Raw genomic sequence first — 13,061 nt, 5'->3', positions numbered from 1 at the left:
GTTGCCAACAGTAAATAGTGATAACTTATATTTTCGTAAATGTTACTTTTATAAGACCAGAAATTAAAGTTATTTGATTAAATTCGTTTAATAGTTAACATTAAGCCTAAAAAACCGTATAAAAGTATTAACTACTTTGCAAATTTTGAGATTTCGTACTTTAGAAAAAAAACATACTCCAGAAAAAACAGTTTTTTTTCACGGTTTTTTTTCATGTTTTTTTTTTCAAGCCAGAAAAAAAACCGTTTTTTTTGCAACCCTATTTCCGAAAGCCCAGACCAAAGCCGTCCTACACTTACACACATAACACAGCTGGCCAGCTATATCGCACGTTTAAAAGCAAGTTCGATTATGGGAGTCATTTAAGAGCCCACCAAAACCAAAACTCAGACCATATTGACTAACAAGGAGTCGTCATAGCCGGATACGGTTTGGACGAAGGTGATGGTGACATGAACTCAGAAATATAACCGCCGGCACGGAATTCCTCTCCTGGGCGGATCCATATTAGTTAGGGAGTTTAAACTTCTTTTGTATTTATGGGAAGTGATGTTTTTTTTTGTCCGTCTTTTACGGCAAAACGGAGCGACGAATTGACGTGATTTTTTAAGTGGAGATTGTTAAAGGGATAGAGAGTGACACAGGCCACCTTTTGTCTCTTTCTAACGCGAGCGAAGCCTCGAGCAGGCAAAAGCTAGTTGTATATAAAGCTAAGTTTTGATATCTCTAAAGTCAAATCCTGCTTGCCTTATTTCATATTTTAAATAAGCCAAAAATTAGCCTTTTTGTTATATGTAGGTCGGATATGACCGTTTCTTTTAGAGGTAGTAAAAGGTTTGAAGATTTTAATATAACTTCGGCCTTGTCGTCACTTTCCTTCAGGTGCGACTAAGGTCAAACACTGGCCAGTTTATAATAATAAAAAAAAGTATCCGTTCAGTAGGTAGGTACCCTAAAAAAAGCGCTAGTAACCTAGCGGTAAGAGCGTGCGACTTCTAATCCGGAGGTCGCGGGTTCGAACCCCGACTCGTACCAATGAGTTTTTCGGAACTTACGTGCGAAATGTCATTTGATATTTGCCAGTCGCTTTTCGGTGAAGGAAAACATCGTGAGGACCCTTCGGGTTGGAAGGTCAGATAGCAGTCGCTTTGTAAAAACTAGTGCCTGCGCCAAATCTTGGGATTAGTTATCAAAAGCGGACCCCAGGCTCCCATGAGCCGTGGAAATATGCCGGGATAACGCAAGGAGGATGTGGTAGGTACCCTAAAAGCTAAGTATTCGTCATTAACTGTATGTCACATACTCGTAATACTCGTAATAGAACCCATAAAGGCTAGAAGCCATATAAACGCCATAACTACTGAAACAACTGGGATAAACCGGTTAACGAACAGTTTCGCTCTTAAGCCACTGGTCCCACCGCGAGCTAGTATATGAGCTATCGGCTATGAAAACGAACAAAAGATAAGCACTCCCGTGCAAATAAAAGAGACACGGCGAGGTTTATAGCTACTCGCCCAGCGGTAAGCTATCAATAACGCCGTGTCTCTTTTATTTGCACGGGAGTGCTTATCTTTTGTTCGTTTTTATAGCCGATAGCTCATAGCTTGCTAGCTCGCGGTGGGACCAGTGCCTAAGTACCATAGCTGGATTTTCTTGCAAAATGGTTATGACCTTTTTTAACCCCCGACGCAAAAGCGACGGGGTGCTATAAGTTTGACGTGTCTGTCTGTTCGTGCATCTGTGTCTGTCTGTGGTATCGTAACTCCCGAACGGATGAACCGATTTGGATTTAGTTTTTTTTTGTTTGAAATCTGAGTTAGTCGGGAGTGTTCCTAGCCATGTTTCATGGAAATCGGTCCACTATGTCGCGGTCGGGGGTTTTTTCAAAATTTTAATTTTGTGCTTAGGCTACCTACTCTTTTAATAGGTTGACTTTTACAATGATTTGACGTTTTAGAGTTCAGTACCTCAAAAGGAAAAACCACTCCTGCGTTTGTCTGTCCGTCTCTCACAATGTTTCTCCGGAATCACCAGGCCCCGTAGCCGAATGGCATTTCTAGGACGCGAAACGAAAACGAAATGCCACGAAAGGTAGTCTGGCTCTGTTGCGTCCTTAGGCAAGCGCGATAGAGATAGATATCTAACGAGTGTTTCGTTTCGTGAGCGTTTCGTGAGCGTTTGTGCCATTCAGCTTCTACCCTGGGTGCGTAGCCGAATGGCACAAACGCTCACGAAACGTAACGCTATAGTTGGGACTTCGGGGTAGGTAGCCGAATGGCACAAACGCTCACGAAACGAAACGCTCGTAGATATCTATCTCTATCGCTCTTGCGTATTGGCGCGACAGAGCCAGACTACCTTTCGTTTACGTTTCGCGTCGCGGAAATTCCATTCGGCTATTACGGCACCTGGTGACCCAGAATTCGTAAATTACCTAATTTAAGAAAGTAGTTTCATTTTGGGGCGTAAATTGGAAGAAAAATCAGAATAGATTTACTTGTTTCAAATAACATCGATTTTGTAATAAATTGTGACCTACATTTTAGTCTTTTTTTAATCTAACTAGGTATACTTATTCGTACTTTTTAGTTAAAAAGTGAAATTATTACCTAATGCTATCTTGTTACTAATATTTATTTACTTATGTACACATAATATCCCTCCAACGATACTGGAAACAGTTCGGTAACATTCTGACCTTTCAATATTTACTTTAAAAGCTGAGAACTTTGAAACTCGGCTCGAATTCAAACTATGTTCAGCTGTAACGTGAAACTGACACAAATCATTAATTATTCGCGTTAGATGCTGAAAAATAGAGATTTATTTTAGTTTAATTTTAGATTTATTTAATTTAATTTTAATTTTAGTGTAACTTTAGATTTATTTAGTTGCTGAAATAAATTAAATCCAAAATAAAGTTTCACACGATCATTCCAAGTTCTACATAGACTTAAGCCTCTATTCCCCAACCGCGGTACCACACCACACCTCGGACACTGGCGATCAAATATATGAAAGAGGCGCGTTCCTAGCACACAGTCTAAGTTCGCGTAGGTGATCTGATCGCGTACTATGCTTGTATGAGTGAGATATGACAGGTCGACTGTTCGCGTTTTTGACAGGCCGAAACTTTGAGGTAACCGAGAGGGAGTGGGTGGCACTTTAAGCGGGGAGCTTGAGTGGCCATCTGTACCTACCATAGTACTCTTTATTATACTGTGGCAGTAGGTAGAACACATGAAACTGCTCAAGTTTCAGCCACTTTTGGCAATTAAGGGTTTGAAAGAATAAAAAAAACGTCGTCGTCGCTCGTCTCAAATTGTTACCCACGCCACTCGCTTCTGGCCTCCTTTAAATTTAAATACCGGTTGCATAAAATACTATATAATATAATAAACGTCATATTGTCTTCGGTTACCGCGTTAGTTGCTCATGAAATACAATTATATGGAAGCGGATTAAATCGCGTATAATGAATTTACAATTCACCCCGACGTTTCGAACACTACAGCATTCGTGGTCAACGGGTGACTGAGGAAAAATTCGTTTCCATAGTTTTATTTCATAATAAACGTCATTTAAATACAAATCACGTTAACAATATTATCTCTAAAGTTGTCTCTATTAATTAAGGCACGGTAACGGATCGAAGGCTGCCTAGAATAGCTATCTATTTATATAATAATCCATCGATTAGCCAGATTCAACGTGAGCCTTTCCATCCAATTACTCTCAATTTAAGCGGAGTGTAGCCTAGGGTTGCAAATATTAAAAAAAACAACTGTCTTTTTTTTCAGGATTATGAAAAAAAAAAAACATGAAAGAAACCAAGACCATGGTTTTTTTTAAATATGTTTTTTTTTTCAGATGAACAAATAATACGACAATAACGGTTTTTGTGATTTGTAACGTGTCAATAACAATAACGTACATTTTAATTCGATAAACATTCAGTATACAAACATTTATTGGGGAATCCCCGATGCAGCGTGGAGAGGCGGTGGTGTTGCCAACAGTAAACTACTAACTACAGATTGTGTAAATGTTAGTTGTATAAAACCAGAAATTAAAGCTATGAAATTAAATTTGTTTAATAGTTAACATAAAGTCTAAAAAACCGTATAAAAGTATTAACGTAAAGTTTAATCATTACAATCTCATACTGGCTCTATAATATTGTGCACCAAACTAACTATCTCTGTTTTGCCCAATGGTTGACTGGTAGAGAATTCCTTAAGGCGTTAAGTCCGCCATTTGTACTTTTTATTGATAATTTGTGCAATAAAGTTTAAATAAATAAATAAACTGTTCTGCAAATTTTGAGATTTCGACCTTTAGAAAAAAACATACTCCAGAAAAAAAAAACTTTCTTTTTCACGGTTTTTTTTTTTTCAAGCCAGAAAAAACCGTTTTTTGCAACCCTAGTGAAGCCTCCGAAAGAACAGGAAAAACTTACCACTAAATTAGAGAGTAAATTGACCGCGTGTTCACGTTGCCAAGGTACAGCCAATCAGTTGGAACCCTAGGCCACTGTAGAACAATTTTTTTTATACCACGTCGGTGTCAAACAGGTATACTGTGCGGTTTCAGAGGAATTTCCTCCCACGAACGCTCCGGCTGTGGAATGAGCTTCCTGTCGAGGTATTCCCGATGAACTACAGTATGGGGTTCTTCAAAAAAAGGAGTGTACAAGTTTCTAATTGGTCGGCAACGCGCATAGGTTACGGTGACCGCTTTCCATCAGTCGTGCCGTATACCTGTTTGCCACCGACGTGGTATAAAAAAAAACTTGAAATCATACCGGTACAAGTACTTTTAAAGTTAGAAAATAGTAAATTCTCACTGGGACAATTTATACTTAAACAAACCAACGTAGCATTCGTTTTTTTCACACGGCATTATTATCTCCAAAAATATTCCTATCAATAACGCTAAAATTGGATAACATTTTTTACAATGCTCCAACGACATTATCCTTAAAAATATTACTGGCCACTTTATTTTCGAGCGAAATTTTCCCCTTCCAATATAAATTTAGTGTAATCGAAGGATGCCGATTCCCAGAGATTTATGATGACATTAGGACTTCTAGGATCCTCTTACGTTGAACATTGAGCTTGTTCAATGTAGGGTCATTCTACTACTACGTAGGTACGTACAGTCAACCAATTGGAACCCTAGGCCACTGTGGAACTATGTCATAGTGACGTTATAAATCAGATTGTAAGAAATCTCTCACTGCTTGTCATGGTTGTAGATAGTGGCCTAGATTTCTAATTGTTTCTTCGTCTTATTTTTGCAGAAAATATTTTATTACCAAAAAAAATGTTAAACTTTAATTGCTGACTATAGTGCTATAGGTGCATTTTTGAAACATGGAACTAATAGTACACATTCAGACGTTTAGTTTGGTTTTTCCATCACAAAACATAAAAGTTATTGCTAAGTTTTTTTCAAATAGGTATAAAGTAGTAAAAATGTATGTACGAATACAATCTATGAAAAATAGAATTATAACCCGGCAATCGATATGGGTTTGTACTAACGAAACTGAAATTCAGAAATTCTTACTATTTAGTGACATTATTTGTACAAATGAATACTCGATATTATAATAAACGAGTATGTATTAAGGGAATATGTTTTCCAGTTCAATCAAATATTTTTTTAATTGAATCTTTTCATACTTTGACAGTAAAGGAATTAATTTACAAATACGTATATGTAGTAGTAGTAGTAACTCTTTATTGTACAAAAACACATTTAAAAAAAAAGCATACATTGAGATGTGAAGTTCAAAGGCGAACTTATCCCTTTGAGGGATCTCTTCCAGTTAACCTTTGAGTAAATGAGAGAGAAAACTTGAAGAGGGTAACAAATTCCGCAATTTGTACAACATGGTACCACAAAGACAATGGGCAAACAATATATACATAATTAATAAATAAATAAATACACATACAGTAATAGGATAAACCTAACTATATCACACAAAAAGGAATGTGAAAGATACACTAAAGAGTTGACAAGGAACACAAAATATATACAAAGCAACAAGGCAAATTAGTCAGTCAGATAACCGCGACCGATTGTATATGTACCGTACTACTCTCTTTATTTTTCATTCACCTAAACAAATGTTTTTAAACGAGCCCCTTTTTATGAGCATAAAAATGTAAGTGGCAGTTAACTTTAGAGTTTGCCCGTTTAATATACATATAATATACATAGTTATTTAAACACAAACATTCTGACTTAAATTAAACTAAAACCAAAATCTAAATTTATCAGTAGTTTGTTAAACTATTTCTACTCGTAAAATGTGCTCATCTAACTTAGAGGAACTCATTAAGCTCATGGGTTTCCATGTTCAACACGGATATATAATCTATCCATCAGGAACACACATTTATACTGTAAATGTATAAAACCTTGCCCGTATATGTGTATATTTTATGTATGTTTGGATGATATCATTATTTTTACTTTTATTTGTGGAATAATAATATGAGTAGTTTTATATTTTATATTTTTTTGTGAACATACCAATGTACTTTCCATTATATTATAAGTACAGGACTAGAACCCTGCTCCAACTAAACATTTATTTATTGATAATACAAACATAATATATCTACAACAACAAAACAAACAATAACTTGTATAATTATAGAACTTATCAGCAATTCCCGATAAGTTTGTACATTTGGATCACGTCTCCGATTTGGATAAAAATTGGTAGGCTGATAGAGTGTCCATGATGCTGAGCAAGATCCACTAAGTTTCCTAAAATGTCCTAAGTTGATTGTATGAAACTTTCCTTTTTTGTTACCGACAATGTATAGACATCTGGTACCAAAAAAGGAAGGTTTCATACAAACTACACTTAATACTAACGTCTTAAATATATGTACATGTACAACTTAAAACTACACAAATTAATATCCTGCACCAACTTTATCTTTGAATGAATGAATGAGACTTTATTCGTTTTATCTTTCGGTTTAGCCCATGGTTGACTGGTAGAGAATGCCACCTGGCATTGAGTCCTCCATTTATACTTTTTTGTATTGTGCAATAAAGTTTAAATAAATAAATAATACATACTAACATGTCACGTGAAAATAAATAAATATTGGGGACACCTTACACAGATCAACTTAGCCCCAAAATAAACACAGCGTGTACTATGGGTGTTAAGCGACGATATACATACTTAAATAGATAAATACATACGTATATACATAAAAAACATCCATGACTCAGGAACAACTATCTGTGCTCATCACACAAATAAATTCCCTTACCGGGATTCGAACCCAGGACCGCGGCTTAGCAGGCAGGGTCACTACCGACCTGTCGTCAAATAACAACAATATATGTTTTTTTCTAAAGTCACATCACCTTTAACCACTATTGTGTCTCAGATTTCAGTTAAATTTAGAATCAAGTAAATATCACCAGTAACCAAGGTCCAAAATACGAATTTTATTTACCACCCGAAAACTGTCAGAAAAAGAAGTAATAAAGACTGAATCGGGAACAAATGCACAAGAAACAGAAACAACAGAAAGTGAACAGTGGAATGACAGTGAATTCAGAAATAGATTAACTTATACAGACCCTATAGAAAGTAAAATAATAGAAGTAGTCAATTTAGTAAAGACAATAACATCATATCAGTTCTGATTTTATTTTGTCAATTATTCGAACCCAAAAAAGTGAAAGAGAAGAACTGGTGCAAGAATTGTGATAAAGTGACGGTGAAATGTATTTTTATTAACAAAAGCCTAATATCGTGTGTGTAAAGGATAAGAAGGCCCAATGAAATTGAAAATCTGGGATAATTCGGTAATCATGCGTGCTTTTCTACGTGACTTCCCCAGACCTAATCAAGTGTAAATTCAACTTAAAGTGGTGGACTCAAAATATCAAATTGCGCCAAAGACTTTGAACTAATAGAACGTGCTATGCAAATTTGGTTTTGAATTTGACGTGATTAAATTTAAAATTCAATGTTTACGTTACACTCATCGTAGCATAGAACGGTGTTAAATTCAGTGTTATAGACATAGAACTAGAAAGCCAAAGTTCTTAGAACTGAGTACAAACTTGCTTTGCAGTTTGAACATAGTAGACATTATAGTATCTAGTTAAAGTTGAAACTGACTGTGGTTACTAGCGAAGTAGTTTTCTGTGTAACGGATTTATATGGTGATGTTAAAATATATTCTAAAATATAATTAGATTACATAAAAATAATAAATGTAAAACGGAGACAGTTTATAAATTTACAAGACTTTACAATATCAATAAAGTCAGTAAATCTATTTAATAATGAACTTAATGTTCTAAAAATCACTATTAGCTGTTAAAAATGAAAGAGACAAAACGTCAGTAAAGCTATAAATATTGTGACAATTCTAATTGAAAAGGTTAAATAATTACGAGTAAAAGTGACTGAAAGTAAAAATTACGTAACAGATATGAGGACACTACTGTTAATAGACACAAAGTGTAAGAACTTAAAATACAAAATAAAAATGTTTATAGAGTGTTAACGAAAGTGAATAAAAGTAAAAATGGCGCAATAATAAGAATCCTCTTGGCATTGAACCTAATATGGAAGATCTCAAAAATTAAAATGTTTGGAAAGCGATAACAAATGTCAGTGATAATAAAATTAGTCTAGCAGCCAATGTGGATTTTGAAAGCTAAAGATCAAAATGAATTTTTATACGAAGTGCTAGCAGATGCGAGTGAAAACAAAAGTGGCATAGAAGCCAATGTGGATTTTGAAATTGGAACTATTTTGAAAGAAGATCAAAATGAATGTGTCGATGAAAGCGGGCCCGGCGCCGACGGTGGCGGTGGTAGCGGTGCCGGAGAGCGAGATGGATGCCCTGCTGCTCGGCAGGACTGCGGTGAGGACATTTGATCAGTACGTCCGAAATGTATGTATTTGTCTGACTAATTCTTTAGATAGATTCTGTGCAGAAAGAGAAGAGTCGAACGTTGAATATATTCTGCGACTCTTTTCTTTTTTTGCAGATTGTACGCTTTTTGCTTTACAGCCTGGCAGAAATAGGTAGATCGCAGTTTTTCCCGAATATTGATATGAACAAGTGAAATTGAAATAGAAATTGTCAACTTTTTTTGCCAGACTGCACGCTGATGAGCTCTTGAGAAAATTGATACTCATTTTAGTTTTTGAATCCGTATTTGTGCAGAAAACGACCACCTGATTTTTTATCATTAGGTACACATAACGACCAAATCCACCTTCTGGTCACATTGACAAAAATAAAAGGTCAGTCGTCTTTTACAGAACTACGTTCTTGCAATTTTTAATTTGTAACTGAAAATTTATGTCAACACTGTTATTTTAACTTCTGATTAGCAGAAACGTCTGCAATCGATGCCACTAGGCTTACGGGTCCCATTGACCTTAGTAGTGGAAAATTTCGCTGGCTTGGTTGAAGTCTTGGTGGCTCAGTTGGCAGAGCGCTGGAATATTGATCCAGAGGCCGTGAGTTCAAGTCTCACCCAAGGCAGACATTTTCCACTTTTAAACTGTTATTTTACTTTTCAATGAGCTCATTAACGTAAATAAATAGGATATGATTGCACGATTTGGATCTCTTAATTAACGGACGCTTAATCAATTATTAATCAAGCTCATATGTGTCTTTTCATTCAAAAAGGGTCCTACTTCTAGTGAGATAAAGACATTTTCATATTAATATTTAACAGAAATTCGTCATACTTAGGTACTTGGCTGGGGTCCATATTGGCTCATATAAAATTATTTGTTATAAAATTATTGTTTATACTGGTTTGTGCTCCGAATGATCATTTCTCATAATTTTACTTATCACAATTTCGTTTCATTATAATTATCAATAGTACTACTATCACTGTTCATAATAATCATTTAGCCGAAAATTTTTAATCATAAATTTTATAATATATTTAATAACATTCATAATTTTGTGCTTAAGAAAATCGTTCATCATAAAATTATTTAAAACGTTTTGGGGAAGTTCTATGAAAAACTTGTGCCATTTATAGAAGCGCTCTTGGAGCTTTTACAGTGACATATACAATTCACATTAAAAAGTCGTTTCTGGTTTGCTCACGGTCAACCTAACACGCTCCTCCTCGCTACGCTCGTCGTCGCACCTAACTGGACTGTCACATGTGATTTCCGTTCTGTTAACAATAATATAACGATAAATTATATTACTCGCAATCGTTATGATCAATAAGTATATAAACATTAACATTAGTATAAAATGTATTTATGATGAATGACATTATGAACATAAGTCATTCGAAGTTATGATAGTTATAAACATAAAATTGTTATAAATAATGATCATTATAATATAAAATTGTATGAGAAACATTTTCGGACTACCAATAATCTATATACCAATTTTATATGAACTTTGGCGCACCCACTTGGCTGGCATGATAACCCATAATCTAACCAATTAAAAAAAAAAAATTAGAAAACCCCCGACCGCGACATAGTGGACCGATTTTTATGAAACATGGCTATGAACATCCCCGGTTAATTCAGCTTTCAAACAATAGAAAACTAATTCTGTGCATAATGCCACAGACAGACATACACACAAACAGGCAGACGGCGCCAGCATTCGCAGGTCTACATTCACTCTATCCGCCCAACAATATGTTTAGTGACCAAAAAATTCATCATAAAGGTTCCAAATGTTAAGTCCAGGACATTTTCATCTGATATTCAAAAAGAAATTCAGTCTTCCAGAGAACTTCGGAAATTCAAAAAGCTCTTTAGATGCAGAACGCCACATAATACGAACCGCATACGTAATGTCATATAATATCACTCGGAGACCGATATTGAGTAAACATGTTTGATCTCGACAACGTTGGATGTTGAACAAACAACTTTTATTGAATTTGCTTCAAGAACGCAAGTTTTATATAAAACCGTATATAGATGTCAAGTTTATATTTTTATCTATTTCTTTTTCTGGTTTTATCGTATTCTTAATGAAGATTTATATCTTAATTCTTAACTTAAAACAATCTTTACAATTTGGACGACCGGTCTGGCGTAGTGGTTAGTGACCCGGTTCCGGGTTCAAATCCCGGTAAGGGCATTTATTTGTGTGATGAGCACAGATTTTTCTTCCTGAGTCGTGGATGTTTTCTATGTATATAAATATTTGTATATTATATATATCGCTGCCTGAGTACCCACAACACAAGCCTTCTTGAGCTAACCGTAGGACTCAGTCAATCTAAGTAAGATCGTCCTGTAATATTTATTTATTTATTTATTTATTTATTATAATATGAAAATGCTTTGCACTATTCACACAAGCCAACAGTCAGCATATTAAAACCGAAATACATTACACATATGAAAGAAAAAGTGACCAAGGCTGGTGCCTAAGGCTGGAATCGAACCAGCGTACTCTGCAAATATTTTCAAAATGGAAGATAATTAATTTAACTTGTGTCAATTAGAATTGAGTCAGCATATTGATAAACAGTAATCTAATAATCGCTTATAAATTCCATTACAAGCAAACGCATTTAAATTGAAGAAATGGGTCTGTAAAGAGAATTGATATAAATTATCTACAGACAGAAATCATAGGCGATCCCAAATCGGCTTGAACACTTCATAGCTCTGTTGGCTTCAATCTGCTACCTAATCGTGTTAGTTTTGGCTCCAAATTCGTATTGGCAACCATCCGTTTAATTCGATTATCCAAACTGTATTATCTCCATTGCTAAGGCATTCCACCCACAGACATAGAAAACATATAGACATAGGGTAGGTACTCCTCCGGAATTACTTTAATCGATTTTTTAACTACATCATTTAGGGCTGTAACTTTAGCAGTTTCATGTGCTCTGCCTACCCCTATATGGGAAACAGGCAATATTGTATGTATGTATGTATCATTTAGGGCTGGTTTTTCAATCGCCAGGTAAATAATATCTGTCAGATAAATGTTAGCTGTCATTGTCCTTTATACGTGTGATGAAAAGGATAGTGATAACTTTATCTGGTAGATATATTTTTCTACTTGTCGACTGTAATCTGTCAATTAGGACACCACAGACTAAACTATAAGTGCTAACTTTTTTAGTGTTGGATACTCTATGGCAGTTCCGACTCAATTATAATATAATAAGCTCATTATAGTTGACTTTAGTTAACTGTAATAATTTCAAAAATAGAACTTCATACAATTTCTATACTAATTTGCGATACCTGGCAAATTTTCTTGCATCTGAAACACATTTTTTTTTATCTGTCGCGTTATCGGCCAATCAGAGACGGTTATTACAAACATTAAGTAATTCTATGTTGGTAGATAGCTAGGTAATTCGATGTTGATACAACGGTGAACGACTCTATTAACATTAATTTTAACTTGCATGAATGATGATATTTCCGTCCATTGATGATGAAGATGATGACTCGTAGAAAAAGTATTGTATACAATAGTGATATAATTAAGCTTTTCACTCTCGTACCGTACTATTAGGCCACTCAGCAAGCTTCGTGGCCTAAACATGGTACTCGACTGAAAAGCTTCGTATTATATCACGATTGTATAAAATACTATTATCAGGCGACTGAAAAACCGGCCCTTAAAGTTCTAAATCAACATGGAAAAAATGAATCAAAAGAGCTAAAAGTGCAATGTAAGATTATTTGAATGGGTTACCCTCATCTGGCAGAATAATTTTAGTCAGAAACACACTTCACATAACATGTTTGGCAGAAAAACATTCGGTCGAATGGTAATTTTGCAGAAAACTTAGTTGGCATTATTACTACCCCGCATACGAGACGTTTGGCAGAATATTGTTTCACAGAACATTACTTTGGTCGACTTTGGTTTAGCATAATTTTACGTACCATAATAATCGTATAGCATACTAATACAAGAGCAGAATTATGACACGCTATCGAAAAGGAGTTACTGTCTCAGAACCCCCGTTAGATACGACGACGAGCGAAGCGAGGAGGAGTGTTAGGTATC

General features: G+C 35.3%; 1 non-coding gene across 1 annotated transcript; it reads left to right on the top strand.

The window, feature by feature from the left end:
• The first annotated feature begins 9,487 nt into the window (after positions 1 to 9,487).
• On the top strand, positions 9,488 to 9,560 carry Trnan-auu. Its single transcript has one exon. It is a non-coding gene; the product is annotated as a tRNA-Asn (tRNA).
• Positions 9,561 to 13,061: the final 3,501 nt, after the last annotated feature.

Source organism: Leguminivora glycinivorella, chromosome 22 (genome assembly GCF_023078275.1).
Source record: "Leguminivora glycinivorella isolate SPB_JAAS2020 chromosome 22, LegGlyc_1.1, whole genome shotgun sequence".
Taxonomy (NCBI): Eukaryota; Metazoa; Arthropoda; class Insecta; order Lepidoptera; family Tortricidae; genus Leguminivora; species Leguminivora glycinivorella.
This window is presented reverse-complemented; position numbering and strand designations above follow the sequence as displayed.